We start from the raw sequence: 21,308 nt of genomic DNA, 5'->3' as shown, positions 1-21,308 counted from the left end.
TTTGTAAAGGGGGTACCATCAATTGACCCCCAAACCAGAAGGGAAATGAACTCAGAAAAATATCTCATTGTTTACTGTTGGTGCTATCTTTCTCTAGGAAAAGAAATATGATGAGTTCTCTGGAGAACTCCTCACAGATTTAAAATTGTCTGTTTGCTAGCTCTATACCTAATGAGCACTTGCTCAGTAGATAAATTTAAAAACCCTTTCAGAAGGATAATGATGATGAGTCTACCTTCTCTGATTCATATGTTTCAGAAGAAAAACAAAGGAAGATATTTTGCAATCCCGGACACCACTGAAGCACTTGACTAGCAGCACAACAAAGACATTAACCAGAAATCATGGGATCGATTTTAAAAGGAGTGCACACACACATGGACGCACCAATTTTATGACATGCATGCACCAGCACGCACATGTTATAAAATCCGATGGCTGCGTGCACATGCGCAGGTAGCCCGCAACTCGCACACATGGGGGGAGAATTATATAACCTATGCACGGCGACACGATTGGTCGGTCCCCAGTTCCCTCCCAGTCCACTCCAATTAAGGAGCAGACTGGGAGGGAACTTTTCTATCCCTAACCTTACTTTTCTACCTCTTCCCCGCTCCACCCTGACCCCTAAATCTATCCTAGCTACCCCTTGTTTTTTATTTTTCAACTTACTTCATGCCCCAAGTTGAAGTAAGTTGTGCGCGCCAGCTGGCTGCCAGTGTGCGAGTCATCTGGACAGCGCAAAATGGTGTTGTCCTGGCCTGCCCCACACCCTGCCTCTCCCCATCCAGACCACACCCCCGGCCCGCCCCTTTAGAGAGGCCCGGCACTTCTGCATGTAACGGGGAATACGCGCGTGGCCAGGCCATGTGATAAGCCCCGGTTTTTATGCACGTGGCCCTTTCAAAACCGGGTCAAAAGTGCATAGACTTGCCCAATACTTATATTAGCACATCTAACATTTTGAAATTCTCATGTGTAAAGTTTGACTATGTATCAAACACACACACTCCTATCTGTGCACACAAACTTACACACATGACAATTGTGCACACACTGGTATGGGAGAACCTCAACTTGTTAGATCTCAGAAGCTAAGAAGTCTTGCACCTGGATGTTAGACCACCAAGGAAGACTAGGCGCTGTGGTTTGTAATTGACAATTCTCTACCATATTCTGCCAAGACAAGGTCATTGGGCCATGGTATATAAACTTTCATACTCAGAAATGTATAAAAGTAGGATAGGAAAATTAAATAAATAAGCTTTTATGTCTGAATATATCCTATGCATATATACTATAGATTTAAGTGCGTAACACAATTTTAAAATGCATAACTCCCAACTATGCTTTAGAAAATGTAAATCATTGGGTCAATTCACCCAGTTTGCTGCCAGGAGCAGCCTGAGATTCAATAAACTATTTGAGTCAATCAATGAATAAATATGTTGTTAATTCACTCTCAGAAGAGGCCTTGTTCATTGCTCAAACAGAGGTAAACTGCACACAAATGTCTTTATTTTTATTTATTTTTTTAATTTAGAATTTATTGATTTTTCAAAAAGTATACATAAATCATACTTTTCAGGCAAATATTACAGAAAAGCATAAAAATTAAAAATTAAAATTAAACAATACATCTCAGGTAAATTCCATCTGAATCACATATTTGCCCTTCGAAGAAACAAAGAGTTTGAGTGGGGCCATTGATCCAAAGGGAGTAATTGCAAAAACTAACAAAGTAAAACTGGCTTAACGTTACAGGTGGTGTCTATTTTAATGATTACCTCGATTTACTTGTTATGAGACTATGGTCACAGTCCTAGCATTTAAGAAAGACTTGAGTTGTTCTACAGCAGTAAATGCAAAATTTTCCCCTTTTCCTTTAATAAGACATCTGCATGGATATCTTAATAAAAATGTGTAGCCTAAAGCTCCCACCTGAGGTCTTAATTTAATAAATTCCTGCCTTCTTAATTGGGTGGGTCTAGCAAAGTCGGGGAAAATCTTAACCAATTGACTATAGAAATTTTCAGACAAATTTTGAAAGTATGCCTTCATCACATTGCTAATATCTTTTTCCATAACAAGGATACTAACAAAGTACCCCTGCCCAATATCTCAACTGCAGAACTTTCTATAAACTGAGTAAGATTCTCTAGCATTCCCAATTGGTTTCCTACAATTCTCCTATCCATCTTTGTCAGGAAATAAGCTTTATTCACAATTGGCAATTTTGATTCTTCAAACTTTAAATTCTCTAGGAAAAACTTTTTTAATATGCTTTGGACATCTTCTCCTAAAGCACGTGGAAAGTTCAAGAATCTCAAGTTCAAATGTCTATTATAATTTTCCAACGACTCCAGTCTTTTGGACTGGGATCCCAAATCCTTAATCATTTTAACATTCACCATTTGAGCTTGCATGGTTGTTTTCTCAACTTCTTTCAGCCTATTTCCCAGATCTTTGAAATGTCCCTCCGCCTTAAGATTTAGGACTTGCATTTCTGCTTCCACTTTCTTATATCTATCATCTGCTTCCTTTACAAACTGGCCAATATTGGCCATCAAGTCCCACAGCAAGTCCAGCGTCACCATGGCCGGTTTAGGGGGAATGAAAAACTCACCCCTTCCCTGTTCCATCGACGCTGCTGAAATTCTCACCGAAGAAACCTCCAGCAGTCTCTTCTCTTCACTCGGGTAAACTGGAGACATCAATGGCTCCGGATCTTCCAATCCCAGCATAGCTGCTGCTCCCATCAAGCTAGAAGAGAGTCTCAAGGGCAGCACTGCTCCACCATCTCGGCGTTCCCCCTCCGTCGAGTGTGTGATGTCATCTGAGGGCGCCAGCTGCTGGAGGTCCGCCTGCTGAACAGGCGCCGGTGGAGGTCGGCAATCCGGGGGACTGAGGCTGACCTCCCCAGGCGGCGCTGGAGCTCCCTCTCCTAACGCCGCAGCGGGGACTTTGTCTCCCGTTTTCACCACCAGGACAGACGCGTATTCACTATTCAGTAATCCGCCTCTGTATTTTGGGCAAAGGAGGGTCAGCGGGGAAAACCCTGACTTTGCCTTTCCTTTTCGCCGGCATCTTCAATTAAGGTAAGAATGGTTCAGGAGCGTCTTTCTGTGCGACTGCTCATGCCGCCATCTTGCCCCGACTCCACAAATGTCTTTATAATGAAGGATGCTGTACCTGCCCTGTGCCATTTAACCTATCCATGAACCTTATTATCCCATACCAGACATGCAGAACTACACTGAGCACTGACACCAGTACAATCTCAGGGCAAGAAGCCAAAAATACCTGCCCACACCTCACTGTTAATTACTAAATAAAGTTTTTTGTAGTGTATTTTCATTGGGTTTTTTTATGGTTTTATGGTTTGCATTAGGTGTTTTGTATGAATATTTTTGTGCATGTGAGAGTATATGTATGCTGGATATGACTGTGAGAGTGCAACTAGCTGTCTGCAGGATAGGGATTGACAAGTTTGTGTGCATGATTGCCAGCAAGAGGGGAAAAATGGAGCAAAATAAGCTGAGGTGGTGGTGCATATCTGTGCATCATGAGTGGAAATGATTGTGAAGAAAGTAGGGACTGTGGCCATTGCTTTGAAAGAGACAAGTGCGGTGGTGACTGTGGGATTGTCTCTTTTAAAAAAAAAAAGTGTGGAGAGAAAGCACTCAGACAGGACTTTTTTTCCCACTTTTTCCAGAGCCATTTTTTGCTTTGATTCTAGTATGATAGGTAGTTAGATTAAAAGGGAAAAAAAAGTGTGTGAATCTGCTATTGTTTTCCATTGGAGGGAAACAAAAGAAAAAAAAAACAAACAAATCATTTTTGCTACCATAGAAAATCAGGGAGAGATTCACTCAGGAAGCAAGCTGGCACTAAGGAGTAAATTTATTTGGGATGGAGGAGTCAGGAAGGCCAATAAAAGGCACCTATGTAAGGGGATGAATCACCACTTGTGGCTGATAGCAGGGGTGGAACCAAACCCTCTAACTGAGAGAACTGGCCACCTCCACAGAGCTGGCCAAATAGCAGCCAATTATCTATTTTTACAACAGCAGGCTATTTGGAAACATCTGCTTTCTGGCCTCTACCTTCATGAGCTTAAAACTGCCACGGATGAATCAACCCCTATATTTTGAAATAGGAGGCGGGGGAGGGGGAGGGGGAGCAGGATTTTCAACATCAAGATTCAGCATGCAGTGATCCTTGAAAATTCACTTCACTTTTTATACATTTCAATTTAAATGAATAGCTTCAGGGTTGGGGGGGTCTATGCAGGAAGTTTTAACATTCAGTCAGTGGCCCCTTTGCACTCACTAAAATAATGTGCCATGCAGTAAGACCTTACCTCGCAAATTAAGACCGCACTTTCCGATGGTCCCCCATCACATTAATGTCTAAGCACTAAAATTAGCATCTCTTCTTAGGTTAATAAGAGAGTACTACATACAAATGAGGCTTTACCAAGCCAAAGTGAAATAGCGTAATATGCAGCCCTCCACCCGCTATTTCCCATGGGCTCAGAAAATGGTGAAAATGTAACTCCTGCTTCGGGCCAGGTGACCATTTTTTTTCCGCACACATTGGGGCTCCAAAATCTCCATGCTAGCCAGCACAGCATGAAAGGGTCAGTTGTGCAGGGGATTTTCTCTCCCCCAAACCCTGGTGAAAGAAAATGTCCTCTCCACAATCCCCCCAAGCACCTTTCCTCTCCCCCTCCACAGTATAGCAGGAATCCCACCTCCCCCATCCCCCCCAAGTAGCATTCTTTCTCCCCAAGTGTCTAGCAGGCATTTCTCAACCAGCCTGCACAGAAGGACCTTGGGCCTCCCAGAGATGAATTGCCTAAAGGTATGAGCCAAAGCCGAGCACCCCTTAGGGTGTCCCTTTGGGTGACCTGGAGGGGGCTCTGAGGGGCATTGGGATTAGATATTGGTTCATAGTATTGGTTTTACTTTATGTAACCATGTCTTTGTCCAAACAAGTTTCTACAGTGATTCCTTCCTGGTTGGGCCACAGATCTGTGAGTAAATGCTCATTTGGTTAATAAGAAAGCCTTGATGATCCATGATTTAATAGTGGATCACAGAGCAGATTTGGCTTTGATGACTGAAGCTTGGTCATCAGAAGAGGAAGGAGTGCCCTTACCTCAGATATGTCCTAGGGGCTATCATTTGGAGTATGTTTCCCATTTGGGTAAAAGAGGAGGAAAGGGTTGCAGTTTTATTTATGGAAAATTGGAGGGTTATGAAGTCTGATATTGTTATTTCCTCTGAATCACCTAACTTAACTGGGATATTCAGAGGTGCAGCAGTGTCGCTGAATACCCCCGGCTATTTTAAGTTAGTGGGATAGGTACATCTAGCTAACTTTAGACCTTCCCTACAGTGCAGCCAGAATTAGCTGGTTAGGTTAGCACTTCCCCAATGGGTGCCATCATTTGCAGAAGAAATGAGACAAGAAGGAGTCCTATGTGGCTTATGCTCTGCCCCCAGGGATTGGGCTGAATCTGGGTCAAGGCCCCAGTGCTGCTGGAGCTGAAACTATGGCACTAACATTATTAGCTGGAAGATAGCTATGAGTCCAGGACAGGAGTGGCTGGCAAGCTGGTTTCAGGGATAGGACTGGACAGGGGAGGCCAGCCACTCCTGTCCTGGGGGTTATCCCATTACTGGCACACCAAACTCTGATATCCAGCTAAGGCCAGCATATCCCCCAGAAGTGGCCCATGGACTCCTTCAAGTCGTGCACATTTTTTTTCAGGCACAAAAGGATCCTTTTCTTTTACAAAAAAAACAGTTTTCCTGGACTCATAGCTATCTTCCAGCTAATAATGTTAGTGCCATAGTTTTAGCACCAGCAGCACCTGAAACTCCTCTCTGAAGATACAGCTGCTGGATCCCAATTCTTGGGCCTTAGCCTAGGCCAGAGTCAGGACCCAGGCCTGTTGCAGGGGCCCAGCCCAGAGTCTGGGTGCCAATGCCTGAGCCTCAGCCTAGTCTGGAGCCCAGGCCCAGGCCTGACAATGGAGCCTCGACCCAGATTCAGCCCAATCCCTGAGGCCAGAGCATGAGCCACACAGATCAGGTATCTGGGGGTCAGGAAATTTCCCAACTCCCAGCAAATGTTTTCAGGGGCCCTGGACCTTTGCTCGGGTCTTGGCCAAGGCCCCAGTGAAGGCCATGGCCTAGACCAAGATCCCAGTGTAGCACTCGGGCCTAAGCTGCAGCCCCTACTTTGGGCCTCAGTTTATGCCTTAGGTGAGGACCCAGCTGCCTGACAGTAAATTTTAACCAAATTAAATGAATAAGATTTGTTTAATTTGGGGTGCCCCTCAATTCATTTCAGAGTCCTCTGAATGAAACAAATTGGCCCTTATGTACCACATTTTGCAAATTCAGTTAAAAAGAATGTATATCCCTAGTATATTACATAATAATATAGTAATGATGGCAGAAAAAGACTAAAATGGTCCATCTAGTCTGCCCTGCAAGCTTCCCAAGGTAGTAACTGCCGCTCCGTGATGGTTAAGCTTTTTTATTTATTCCCATCGTCTAGTCTTTAGGGATCCACAGTGTTTTTCCGATGCCCCTTTGAAATCCTTCACAATTTTAGTCTTCACCACTTCCTCCGGAAGGGCATTCCAGGCATCCACCACCCTCTCAGTGAAGAAATATTTCCTGACATTGGTTCTAAGTCTTTCTCCCTGGAGCTTCAAATCATGACCCCTAGTTCTACTAAATTGTTTCCAATGGAAAAGGTTTGTTGACGACCATGGATCATTAAAACCTTTCAAGTATCTGAAGGTCTGTATCATATCACCCCTGCTCCTCTCCTCCAGGGTATACATATTCAGGTTCTTCAACCTCTCCTCATAAGTCATTCGATGGAGACCACCTACCATTTTGGTCGCCCTTCTCTGGACTGCCTCCATCCTATCTCTGTCTCATTTGAGATACGGTCTCCAGAACTGAACACAGTACTCCAGGTGAGGCCTCACTAAGGATATTCCTCTCTCTATGCAGCCTAGCATTCTTCTGGCTTTGGCTATCGCTGTGTCACACTGCTTCATCGACTTCAGGTCGTTAGACACTATCATCACAAAGTCTCTCTCCTGCTCCGTGCACATCAGCCTACATTAAAGTCAGATCCAACTTAACTGAACCTAGCTCTAGGAGCTTGGATTGTTCCTGTGTGTTTTGATACAACTACTTCAGATGTTTGTTGGCCATGTTACTTGTCTGGATGTCAGACTTCAGTTTTAGCTTCAAATAAATCTGACCTATCTTCTAAGAAGCCAGCAGCTGCTGATTCCAATTCAGGTTCTGCAATAAATATTAATTCCAGTCAACAGAAGTTTTTTTCAGTTCAGCTTCAGAGATTTCAAGGCAGCCAGCTGATGCAAATCTCACACTTATGATACCTGCAGTGGCACCAAGAGGGACAACCCATGTTGTTTTCACAGCCCTTCCTTGGTGAAACCTGGCATCACTTTGGCTTTTCCTCAGATTAGTACAGCATCAGCTCCAGTAATGTCTGCCTTAACTCTAAAGAAGCCAATAATTTACAAATTAGATCTTGTCCCAGGAGCCAATTCCAGCCCTCTTCTGGTGCTTTTATTCACACTAGTCAGTTGCAGTCCGGCCCTGTGGCCTTCAGTTCTGCCAGCAGTGCCAGAGATTCCGGTTCCTGATTCCAGGCCAGGCCTTGGTTCAGTTCCTGCAACAAAGGAATCTGCTTCTTGTAGGCCCTGGCATCCAAATTCAAACAACTACATTTGTCTACCAAAAGGGAGTCAGATTATGCTCCTGGCTATATGCCTATTCCAAGCCCAGCCTCAGAGAATCCAGATACCATATCTGCTAGGGATGTGAATCATTTTTTGACGATTTAAAATATCGTCCGATATATTTTAAATCATCAAAAATCGTTAGAGGCACGATACAATAGGAATTCCCTCGATTTATCGTCAAAAATCATAAATCGGGGGAAGGGGAGGGGAAGGGGGAGGGCGGGAAAACCGGCACACTAAAACAACCCTAAAACCCACCCCGACCCTTTAAAATAAATCCCCCACCCTCCCGAACCCCCCAAAATGTTTTAGATTACCTGGGGTCCAGTGGGGGGTCCCGGTGTGATCTTCCACTCTCGGGCCACGGCTGCGTTAATAGAAATGGCACCGGCGCTACCTTTGCCCTGTCATATGACAGGGCAAAGGTAGCGCCGGCGCCATTTTGGTTCCTGTCCCCCGACGTCACGAGCGCAGGAGATCGCTCCCGGACCCCCGCTGGACCCCCAGGGACTTTTGGCCAACTTGGGGGGGCCTCCTGACCCCTACAAGACTTGCCAAAAGTCCAGCGGGGGTCCGGGAGCGACCTCCTGCACTCGGGCCGTATTGCAAAATGGCGCCGGCCGTATGGCCATACGGCCGGCGCCATTTTGCAATACGGCCCGAGTGCAGGTCGCTCCCGGACCCCCGCTGGACTTTTGGCAAGTCTTGTGGGGGTCAGGAGGCCCCCCCAAGCTGGCCAAAAGTCCCTGGGGGTCCAGCGGGGGTCCGGGAGCAATCTCCTGCGCTCGTGACGTCGGGGGACAGGAACCAAAATGGCCATTTCTATTAACGCAGCCGTGGCCCGAGAGTGGAAGATCACACCGAGACCCCCCACTGGACCCCAGGTAATCTAAAACATTTTGGGGGGTTCGGGAGGGTGGGGGATTTATTTTAAAGGGTCGGGGTGGGTTTTAGGGTTGTTTTAGTGTGCCGGTTTTCCCGCCCTCCCCCTCAGAAAGGTCTAGCCGTGGAAACAAATATATCCTGGTCATTCTCGACTATGCAACCAGGTATCCAGAAGCTATTCCCCTACAAGATATGCAGACTCAAACAATAGCCACGGCCTTGGTGGAGGTGATTTCCCGGGTGGGGTTACCCAAAGAGATATTAACCAACCAAGGGACCTGTTTGTCTCTAAAGTGATGAAGCAAGTTTGCACATTATTGCAGGTAAAAACCTTGCAGACAACAGTTTACCATCCACAAACTGATGGGCTCGTGGAACGTTTTAATAAAGCTCTCAAGCAGATATTGAGGAAGTTCTTCGCAGAAGATGGCAAGAATTGGGACTTACTCTTGCCATATATATTGTTCGCCATTCGAGAAGTCCCTCAAAGTTCGACCGGGTTTTCCCCGTTCAAATTATTGTATGGAAAAAGACCTCAGGGAATCCTGGATGTAGTACGAGAGACCTAGGAGGAGGAATCCAACTCTGGATGGAACTTGGCCGATTATGTGATCCAGATGCAGGACCGACTATGGGGGGCAGGAAAGGTTGCCCAATTATGCCTGGAAAAGGCCCAGGCTACCCAAGCCCGGCAATACAACCAGTCCGCTGTTCATCAGGTCTTCCAGCCGGGAGACCGCGTACTAGTGTTACTACTGACTTCAGAAAGTAAATTGCTGTCCCATTGGCATTTCCCTGAGGTAAAGGATACAAAGGTGAGGCCCTGAGAGAGTACGAAAGGCCCCAGGGAGAAGAAGGAAACTGTAATCCAATGCAGTATTTGTTTTGGACATTTTCGTTGTTTGTCAGTCTGCTGAGATAAGCAGCCATTTGCTCCTCTTCTGTTATGTACTTTTGAAAATAAACTGATGAAAAGCAGACGATTCTCCAGCCTGGTCTGTTCAGCAGCCTACCCCAGCCATAGACCGCTCCAAGGGCATCACAGCTGGGTTAGTGGGCCCAACTCAGCAGGGAGAAACAAAAACCAGCTCCTTACTCTTCAAGAGCCAACGCAAAAACCATTACTCTCTACCTTTGGATAGCCAATCACAGTCAGCTCATTGGAGAGACTGAAAAGGGAATGGAAATCCCACTATGCTGCTACTAGTTTGATGATAAGGGACCTAGGGCCATCTAGTGGCTAACTGAAGGGTTGGCTACATTCTCTCACTCTCTCTCTCACTCTCTCTCTCTCTCTCTCTCTCACACACACTCACACACACACACACACACACACAATAACACATTCATTCTCTCACACGCTCCCTCTTTCATATATATGCCTATGCTCTCACACACACTCCCTCTCATATACACAGACTCTCTCTCCCTCAACACACATAATGTGTACATGTGTGTGTCCCTGCCTGTGAGAGCCTATATGTGACAAATAAGCTCTCACAGGTACATACACATATGTACATACACACAAGCACACAGGCTCTCACACAGACACAGACACAAACATATGTATGCAGACTCTCTCTTACACACTCACACACGCACATGCACACACACACACACACACGGCCTCCTCGTCTCTTCAGGCCACAGTGGGATGAGCTCCACCATGGCCCCACTGGCCTCCTCCTCATTTTTGACCATGGTGGGTTTAGCACTGCCATGGCCCTGCCAGCCTTCTTGCACTGGGAGGGAAAAGCTAATTGTGGGTATGCATGAGCCCAGCTTAGAGGGAACACTGAATGAGTCCTCTCCTCACTTTCAGCTGCCAGCAGGTTGAGCTTTGCTGGCAGCCAGCAGCCTCTCTTTTTGTTTGGCCACTGTGGGGCCCCACAGCTTCTCCTCATTTTTGGCCACTGGTGGCCTCGCAACCTTTCCTGCTTCCGCAGCTCCCAAGGTGTGCCAACTGTGCAAATGCATGGGATGCATAACTGGTTATCCAGGGCTAAGGCTCTTCTCTTCCTGCCATCTGATCTGAACAGAAGTGTAGGGCTGCCAGTGAGCATGGAAATTGACTGGCAAAGAGAAGGTAGTTAATTACCCTCACAGCTTATTTCTCGGATTCTGCTCAGCCCCCATCTCCCATGGCAATTCTATGGGAACATAAGAACATAAGAAATTGCCATGCTGGGTCAGACCAAGGGTCCATCAAGCCCAGCATCCTGCCTCCAGCATTGGCCAAACTAGGCCATAAGAACCTGGCAAGTTCCCAAAAACTAAGCCTATCCCATATTACTGCTGCTAGAAATAGCAGTGGCTATTTTCTAAGACAATTTAATTAATAGCAGGTAATGGACTTCTCTTCCAAGAACTTATGCAATCCTTTTTTAAACCTGGCTACACCAACTGCACTAACCACATCCCCTGGCAACAAATTCCAGAGTTTAATTGTGCGTTGAGTGAAAAAGAACTTTATCCGATTAGTCTTAAATGTGCCACATGCTAACTTCATGGAGTGCCCCTTAGTCCTTCTATTATCTGAAAGAGTAAATAACCGATTCACATTTACCTGTTCTAGACCTCTTATGATTTTAAACACCTCTATCATATCCCCCCTCTGCCGTCTCTTCTCCTAACCTCTTTAGTCTTTCCTCATAGGGGAGCTGTTCCATCCCCTTTATCATTTTGGTAGCCCTTCTCTGTACCTTTTCCATCGCAACTATTATCTTTTTTGAGATGCAGCGACCAGAATTGTACACAGTATTCAAGGTGCGGTCTCACCATGGAGCGATACAGAGGCATTTTGACATTTTCCATTTTATTCACCATTCCTTTTCTAATAAATCCCGACTTTCTGCTTGCTTTTTTGACTGCCGCAGCACATTGAACCAACAATTTCAATGTGTTATCTATTATGACGCCTAGATCTCTTTCTTGGGTGGTAGCTCCTAATATGGAACCTAACATTGTGTAAATAAGGCATGGGTTATTTTTCCCTATATGCATCACCTTGCACTTATCCACATTAAATTTCATCTGCCATTTGAATGCTCAATTTTCCAGTATCACAAAGTCTTCCTGCAATTTATCACAATCTACTTGTGATTTAACTACTCTGAATAATTTTGTATCATCTACAAATTTGATTACCTCACTCGTCGTATTTCTTTCCAGATCATTTATAAATATATTGAAAAGTATGGGTCCCAAATCAGATCCCTGAGGCACTCCACTGCCCACACCCTTCCACTGAGAAAATTGTCCATTTAATCCTACTCTCTGTTTTCTGCCTTTTAGCCAGTTTGTAATTCACAAAATGACATCGCCACCTATCCCATGACTTTTTACTTTTCCTAGAAGCCTCTCATGAGGAACTTTGTCAAACACCTTCTGAAAATCCAAATACACTACATCTACCGGTTCACCTTTATCTACATGTTGATTAACTCCTTCAAAAAAGTGAAGCAGATTCATGAGGCAAGACTTACCTTGGGTAAAGCCATGCTGACTTTGTTCCATTAAACCATGTCTTTCTATATGTTCTGTGATTTTGATGTTTAGAACACTTTCCACTATTTTTCCTGGCACTGAAGTCAGGCTAAATGATCTCTAGTTTCCAGGATCGCCCCTGGAGCCCTTTTTAAATATTGGGGTTACTTTAGCCACCCTCCAGTCTTCAGGTACAATGGATGATTTTAATGATAGGTTACAAATTTTTACTAATAGGTCTGAAATTTCATTTTTTTAGTTCCTTCAGAACTTTGGGGTGTATACCATCCAGTCCAGGTGATTTACTACTCTTCAGTTTGTCAATCAGGCCTACCACATCTTCTAGATTCACCGTGATTTGGTTCAGTCCATCTGAATCGTTACCCATGAAAACCTTCTCCAGTATGGGTATCTCCCCTACATCCTCTTCAGTAAACACCGAAGCAAAGAAATTGTTTAATCTTTCAGCGATGGCATTATCTTCTCTAAGTGCCCCTTTAACGCGTTGATCATCTAATGGTCCAACTGACTCCCTCACAGGCTTTCTGCTTTGGATATATTTTTAAAAGTTTTAACTGTGAGTTTTTGCCTCTATGGCCAACTTCTTTTCAAATTCTCTCTTAGCCTGTCTTATCAATGTCTTACATTTAACTTGCCAACACATGCATTATCCTATTTTCTTCTGTTGGATCCTTCTTCCAATTTTTAAATGAAGATCTTTTGACTAAAATAGCTTCTTTCACCTCACCTTTTAACCATGCTGGTAATTGTTTTGCCTTCCTTCCACCTTTCTTAATGTGTGGAATACATCTGGTCTGTGCTTCTAGAATGGTATTTTTTAACAATGAACACGCCTCTTGCACACTTTTTACCTTTGTAGCTGCTCCTTTCAGTTTTTTTCTATTTTTCTCATTTTATTATAGTTTTCCATTTTGAAGTTTAGCACGAGAGCCGTGGATTTGCTTACTGTCCCCCTTCCAGTCATTTATTCAAATTTGATCATATTATGATCACTACTGCCAAGCGGCCCCACCACCATTACCTCTCTCACCAAATCCTGTGCTCCACTAGAATTAGATCTAAAATTGCTCCCTCTCTCATTGGTTCCTAAACCAATTGCTCCATAAAACTGTCATTTATTCCATCCAGAACTTTATCTCTCTAGCATGTCCTGATGATACATTTACCCAATCAATATAAGGGTAATTGAAATCTCCCATTAGTATCGCACTACAAATTTGGTTAGCTTCCCTAATTTCTCTTAGCATTTCACTGTCCGACTCACCATCTTGGCCAGGTGGATGGTAATATATTCCTATCACTATAGTCTTCCTCAACACACAAAGGATTTCTACCCATAAAGATTCAATTGTGTATTTAGTCTCATGCAGGATGTTGATCCTGTTGGACTCTATGCCATCCCGGACATAAAGCGCCACACCGCCTCCCAGGTGCTCCTCTGTCATTGGGATATAAATTGTACCCCGGTATAGCACTGTCACATTGGTTATCCTCCTTCCACCATGTCTCTGAGAAGCCAATTAAATCTATGTCAGCATTCATTGCTATACATTCTAATTCTCTCATCTTACTTCTTAGACTTCTGGCATTAGCATACAAACATTGTTTGTTTGCTTTTTTGTATTTTCATTCTGCTTTTTAATTGATAGGGATGTTAGAACTCTTTTATCTCAGGTGAATTTTTAGTTACAGGCACTTGGACTACTTTTCTTGTTATTGGAACCTCACTGTCGGGATGCCCTAATTCTAATGCATCATTAGTATCCTTTGAGGATACCGCCCTCCGAACCATGTGCTGCTGAGCGACTGTCAGCTTTTCCCTTTGTTCTAGCTTAAAAGCTGCTCTATCTCCTTTTTAAAGGTTAGTGCCAGCATTCTGGTTAAGGTGGAGCTCATCCCTTCAGAAAAGACTCCCCCTTCCCCAAAAGGTTCCCCAGTTCCTTACAAAACTGAATCCCTCTTCCTTGCACCATCATCTCATCCATGCATTGGGACTCCAGAGCTCTGCCTGCCTCTGGGGACCTGCGTGTGGAAAAGGAAGCATTTCAGAGAATGCTACCCTGGAGGTTCTGGATTTAAGCTTTCTACCTAAGAGCCTAAATTTGGCTTCCAGAACCTCCTTCCCACATTTTCCTATGTCGTTGGTGCCCACATGTACCACGACAGCTGGCTCCTCTCCAGCACTGTCTAAAATCCTATCTAGGTGACAAGTGAAGTCCGCCACCTTCGCACCAGATAGGCATATTACCAAGTGATCCTCATGCCCACCAGCCTCCCAGCTGTCTACATTCCTAATATTCAAATTACCAACTATGATGGCCGACCTAACCCTTCCCTCCTGGGCAGTAGGTCTTGGAGACACATCCTTGGTGTGAAAGGACAATGCACCACCTGGAGAGCAGGTCCTTGCTACGGGATCCTTTCCTGCTGCACCAGGTTGATGCTCTCTGATCATGAGACCCTCTTCCTCCAAGGCAGCACCAGGCCTGCCAGTCTGAAGTTGGGACTTGGCTACTATGTACCTGAAGGTCTCATCTATATACCTCTCTGTCTATCTCAGCTCTGTCTATCTCAGCTCCTCCAGGTCTGCCACTCTAGCCTCCAGAGATCGGACTCATTCTCTGAGAAACAGGAGCTCTTTGCATCGCATGCACATGTACAATTTCTCATCGGCGGGTAAAAAATCATACATGTGACACTCGATGCAAAAGACTGGGAAGCCCCCCTGTTGCTGCTGAACTACTGCCTTCATCTCAAATTTGTTCAGTTCCTAGTTAAGTTTTAGGTTGCTGTGGGAATAGGAATGTGTCTTCTTAAATGTATTAATGAATTCACTATATGTCTGGTAGTGGCCTACAGGGGAATGATCAAACTCTCAATAAGGTGTGCGGAATTCATGAAGTGAAAGACTGGTGTGTGTGTGTGTGTGTTTGTGAAAGTGGCACCTGCCTATAAATTAAATGATGAGCTAGGGGTAGGAGAGTTTGTTACGTCGGCCGGCCACGGAACTCACGACTGGCCCTTCTTACCTAGCTCATCACCCTGCCGTGGGCAGGCCCCGGCCTCTCCGCTTCTCTTTCGGGCCCGAGACACCCTGCCGTCGTCGGCCTGCATCGCAGCAGAGACGATGACGCCATTGGTATCTCCCCATCCGGGTTCCCTAGGCGCGTGTGCACACCCCTCTGGTCAATTTAAAGGGCCCACAGCACACTAAGGCTGCCGGCCCTTCCTGACAACATCACGTGCCAGGACCTATTTAAGGCAAGCTCTGACAGTCAGAGCTTGCCTTTGCAACAGGTTCCCTCGCTGCTTGTTGCCTACTGGTGATTATTCAAGCTCCTGATTCCTGCTACCATTGGACATGATTCCTGCTTCCTCGGACATGACCTCTGCTTTGCCTGACCATGTCATTGATCTTCTCCAAGCGTTGACCTCTGCTTTGCCTGACTACATCGTTGATCCTCTCCAAGTGTTGACCTCTGCTTTGCCTGACCAAGTCATTGATCCTCTCCAAGCGCTGACCTCTGCATTGCCTAACTACATCATTGATTCTCTCCTCATCCAGACCTCAGCCTGTCTTGCCACTACTTCCTGATTGCCACCGACCCTGACTCTAGCTTGTCTACGATGCTCCCTCAGTCTACGTCCTGGACTTTGTCTATTCAGGCTTCGGCCTGTTCTTGCTTGGGCACCTCCTGTCTGACTCTGTTCCTATTGGCGCCTGGGTCTCCGGGACTCCGACTCGTCTAGTACAGATTTCTTCTCATTTGCTGTTGCTGCCTCTGGACTGACTCGTTGATCCATCCATCGACGACGACAAACGGAGGACCACCTAAGCTCAGCGGGCCCCAGTACCCAAAGGCTCAACCCACGGGGAATGAGGGCTGGTATTGGTGAAGCGCCAGCCAGCCTCCGAACCTTCAGCCCACTCTACCTGCTGTGGGTGGAGACCCATAGGATCCTTCCTATGGGTAGCGTCAATCCCATCTTGGCCCAGGGGTCCACCTCCAGCGCAACAGGGTTGGGAAATACAAAGTCTAACTTCTGCTTATGTGCTACCTTACTGACTATTAAAAGCACAAAAACACACAAACACACTAAATAATATTCCCCAATAGTTAACTTTGCCCCAATACTCTTAAAAAATAAAATTTCCCAAGCAAAACTTACTGATTCCATTCAGCCACCAGCAAGGTGATCCTCTCCTCTCAGTGCTCCCACTGGATTGTGGCATTAATTTGGGAGCTCTTTTCGAGGGAAACACTATAGTTAAAAGCTTTCTGGGATCATCGGTCAGTAGAAATACTTTTCAAAAGTCAATGTGATCAAAGAAGAAAGCAAAGACTCTGACGTTGGTATTACCATCCATCTGGGAACCAACAACCTTGCTAGAAACAACATCCAAGTGGCACAGAAAGATTTCCAGACTCTGGCAAAGCAGATTAGTCACATGGCGAAGACTATAGCCTTTTCAGAAGTGTTACCTGTTCATGGAAAGGGGAAAGAGAGGCTAAGCCATAGATAACTTCAATGCATGGTTCAAAACTTGGTGTAAGTAAGAAAGTTTTGGATATATTGGGGGCTGGGGCCATATATGGAACAGTAAAAGACTCTATGTCAAAGATGGCTTACATCTGTCTGTGGCAGGAAAAAGGATCCTAAGTGATAAATTCAAATCCTATGCCATAAGGCATTTAAACTAGATGACAGGGTGGCAGAAGGACATTACAAAGGAAATGGGTGAAGGGGATAACAAATGTCAGCTGAATAAGGCAAAAATCAAGTCCAAGAAAAGCAGTAACCTTTACAAGAGAAGCTGGAAAACTATGAGCACAAATGCTCGTAGTCTGGTCAATGAAATCCCAGACCTGCAAGCCCTAATGTTGGAGGCAGACTTGGACATTGTTGCTGTTAGGGATGTGAATCATTTTTCTGAGGGATGAAAATATTGTACGATATTTTCTCATCCGTCAGGTATCTGGGGGGTCCCCGAAAGTGATAGGAAAACCCCACAAAATTTTCGTGTGATTTTCCTATCGTTTTGGGGGAGGGCGGGAAGAAAGGGCACACAGAAAAACAACCCCCAAACCCACCCCGACCCTTTAAATTGAATTATTTAGAATCCCCCACCCTCACAACCCCCCAAAACTTTTCTAAAGTACCTGGTGGTCCAGCAGGGATCCCAGGAGTGATCTCCCACTCTCGGGCTGTCGGCTGCCACTAATCAAAATGGCACCCATGGCCCTTTGCCCTTACCACATAACAGGGGCTATTGGTGCCATTGGCCGGCTCCTATCACATGATAGGAGCAATGGACGGATGGCGCCATCTTAAAAAATGGTGCGGGCCATCCATTGCTCCTACCATGTGACAGGGGCCAGCCAATGGCACCGATAGTCCCTTTCACATGGTAAGGGCAAAGGGCCATCAGCGCCATTTTGTTTACTGGCAGCCGACGGCCCGAGAGCAGGAGATCGCTACCGGGACCCCTGCTGGACCACCAGGTACTTTAGAAAAGTTTTTTGGGGGTTGAGAGGGTGGGGGATTCTAAATAATTCAATTTAAAGGGTCAGGGTGGGTTTTTTTCTTCGGCTCGGGACAGCCGAACAAAAGCACTCAGAACTGCGGGAAACGAAGGTTTCCCGTGATGGTTCTAAGAACACAATACCGGAAACAAGTCCGGTACCAATTCACATATCTAGCTGCTGTTATGGAGACATGGCTCATGGATTCTCATGATTGGGGTACAGCCATACTGGGCTATAACTTGTTCAGGAAGGACAGAGAGAACAGAAAAGAGGGAGGAGTAGCTCTTTATGTCAAAAACAATATCCAAGCAACTGAACTGCAAGGAATGTGGGGAAGAGAAGAAGCATTATAGGCCATCCTAAAAAAAAGTTGACAGTGCATTCATTTTTACTGGACTGGTTTACAGGCCTCTGACTCAAATGGAAGAACTAGACAGAGATCTGGTCGAAGACATCTAAATGATGGGAAAGAAGGGAGAAGTGTTGATTGTTGGAGATTTTAATTTGCTGGACATAGACTGGAGAATCCCTTCTGCAAGGGGCTCTGTTCAAACAAATGGTAATGGAACTCACAAGGAGGGGGGTTATACTCGACTTAGTGTTCACTAACTGGGATAATGTCTCTAATGTCCAGGTGGGTGCCTACCTCAGCACCAGTGATCATCAAATGATATGGTTTGATATCGCAAATAGAATAGGGAGAATCACACAAAGACCCGAGTTTTGAACTTCAAAAATACGGACTTTGTTGAAATGGGGAAGTACATGGTGATAGAACTAGAAACTGGGAGAAAATGAGAGAAATGGATCAACAGCAGGCCAAACTAAAAGAAGCAATTACAAAGGCAACTAATCCTTATGTTAGAAAAGTTAACAAAAGCAAGAGAAATAAGAAACCAGTCTGGTTCTCAAGGGTGGTGGCTGATAAAATAAAAGCAAAAAGAACAGCGTTCAAGAAAGATAAAGGATCCCAAAAAGAGGAATACAGGGAAGAATATCTGGTGGAACTGAGGGAGACGAAGAAAGTAATCAAGAAAGCAAAAAGTCAGGCAGAAGAAAGGATTGCCAAAGAGGTAAAGCAAGGTGACAAAACATTTTTCAGATACATCAGAGAAAGGAGACAGGTCTGAAGAGGTATAGTGAAACTGAAAGGTTACAATGATCAAGGTGTGGAGAGAGACAAAGAAAAGGCAGAAATATTAAACAAATACTTCAGTTCAGTGTTCACTAAAGAAAAGCCTGGAAAAGGACCGTCGCTATTTAACAAGACATCGGAGTGGGTGGACTAGACAAAACTCTGTTTACAGAAGAGAATGTATGGGAAGAGTTAGGAAAACTGAAAGTGGACGAGGGAGCTCAGAGATGGGCTGGTGGTGCTTAGAGATTCTCAGAAGGATTCCTGCTATGCTGGAGTATGGGGTGATGATGCTTTGTGGCGAGGAGGGTTATACTTGTGCATGAGGCTGTAGGATGTTGTTAACCATCCCTTTCACTTTGTGCTGGTTAGTAAGGGAGATTTCCTGCCACAGCTAGCAGAGACAAATATTCTTGTGTTAATGTCCAGGCTGGTACAATGGTCACATTACTGAAGGACAAGCATTTTTGTGCCCCCAGTAAATATTTTTGCATTGCACGTTAAGGCTTGTTTTATTGTGCATGTAAAAAAATGTATTACATTGAATAATAAAACTTTTTTAGTTCAAGTTTTGTTGCATAACCCCCTTAAGACATCCAATTGCATACCTTTGAACTTCTAGCACTATAATCTTACTATTGGCTTTTTTTTTTTTTTAATGTTTGGGCCATTTAATTCCTCTTTATAACATTGATGGACTGTCTGAATATGATGAAATGTATAAACAAGACCATGAAAAGATGTGCCAAGATTTTTATTCTATTTTAAAGTTAAGCATGATTCACTGGATGAGGAGTCATTTGATGGAAAAGGTAAACTAAAACCAAGCTCGGCATTTAATATAATGTGCGTCTGTGTGCTACTTACTCACTCAAAGGAAGATGAGTATACGTGAAGGCCAGGAAAAAAAATCGATTCCTCCTGAGAGAAAAGAAAGGTCAAGACGCAGAAACTTGAAGATAGCTTAGAGAGGGCAAAAAAGCAAACCGGCATGCCCATGAAACAAGAAACAACAGTATGAGTGTATTTTTGTTACAAAGTTCTATGACGAGAGACACTAGTGCACTTGCAGTTCACAGGATATCCTGAATTTTCCTAGTTGTGCTAATCTGATTCTGCTGTAGAATGCAGAAGAAAGTCAAGTGTAGAGGACATGAAGACAAAGCTTTTTTGTTTGTTTGTTTGTTAAGAAATGTGTTTAGTTTACAAATCGTACGGGGAGGTGGGAGTATGGCACTGGATAAAGTTGAACTAAAGTTTTCGGTAATGTGAGCGTGTCATATTCTCCCAGCTCACTCTGCCAGAGTAAACAGGAGAGAGGGCACTGGCTGCTTTAGGGGAAAATGCTGACGCCTGAGATGTTTTAAAGGTTCAAATTCTCCTTTTAAATACAGCACCGCACTCCAGGCTCCCACCCGCGGGTTTCGGCACAATTATTTCTATGGACATTTGGGGAGTGGGGGATTTTTGCTCATTGAACTGGGGATCTGTACACGGGAATGAATTCCTTTCAAAGAAACCAAAAGGCAGGGAAATGAAAGCAGCCGTTCCGGTATCTTAGCTTTACAACCGGAGAGAAGCCCCCTATCTGCCATGGCCTTCTGACGGATAGTCCTTAACTCTTCCTGCCGAGAGTCCCTGGAGTAGAGCCCGGTCCGTGCCCAGGCCGCTCCACTCCAGAGCTTTCGGGCAGCCTCTGCTTACTACTGCTTACTATTTTACAGCTCCAAAAAAAAAAAGAAAAGAGTGTGTGAGCCTTTGTGTGGGAAGGTCCCGAGCAGGGAACTGATTTGCACAAGACAAACAGGCGGCGCACGTTGCTGTAGGGGCTGGTTCACATGCTCGTCACGTCGGCCGGGGCTTCGTCGAGTGATGAGAAAAGACGTCAAAGTGCCCTATGAATATTGATGCAGAAGGCTGGGCTGCGCTCGGAGCGGAGCAGAAGGAAGCAAGATGGCTGCCCTGTAGGATTGGTTAGGAAGGAGACCAGGCTGTGTTGTTGGCTGGATTTCCGCAAGGCTGAGGGACATTTACAGAGGTCAGAGCGCGCTCCTATATCTAATCTCCCTGTAAACTCTCCTTTCCTTCTGTGGCTCTTTTCTCCGGTACCCGATGTCCTGGGGGATTCTGTCTGTGTTGTCTACGGGAATTTAAAAAAAAAAAAAAAAAAAGGAAAGAAATCTACTGTACCTTCCCCCAACATGGCTGACAAATATAGTTTAAAATTAAAAAAAAATAGACTTGCTCCTTTTTTTTTTCTCTTTCCCTGCTGTTCTTAAGGGCTCACGTAGTTGAGTTCTCAAGTTGGCTTTTACCGGCATGTTTTTCCTTGTGGTAGCTCAGTAGCAGGACTGCCGTTTCTAAATGTGTTGAATCTTTTGACTCTTCTCCATTTTCCACCTCTTCTGTACTCTTAAAAATGAGGATCGTGCTATAATGTCTG

General features: G+C 44.9%; 1 protein-coding gene across 3 annotated transcripts in view; it reads left to right on the top strand.

The window, feature by feature from the left end:
* Positions 1–20,615: 20,615 nt before the first annotated feature.
* The window catches only part of TET2 (tet methylcytosine dioxygenase 2), a 206,544-nt gene continuing 205,851 nt past the window's right edge, over positions 20,616–21,308 (top strand). For all 3 annotated transcript variants that reach the window (XM_029596968.1, XM_029596953.1, XM_029596956.1), the window contains exon 1: positions 20,616–20,903. The gene's annotated coding sequence lies outside the window, so the exon portion shown is untranslated. The remainder of the gene's footprint in view (positions 20,904–21,308) is intronic.

Source organism: Rhinatrema bivittatum, chromosome 1 (assembly GCF_901001135.1).
Source record: "Rhinatrema bivittatum chromosome 1, aRhiBiv1.1, whole genome shotgun sequence".
Taxonomy (NCBI): Eukaryota; Metazoa; Chordata; class Amphibia; order Gymnophiona; family Rhinatrematidae; genus Rhinatrema; species Rhinatrema bivittatum.
Note: the sequence above shows the minus strand (reverse complement) of the source record. Positions and strands in the feature narration are given on the sequence as shown.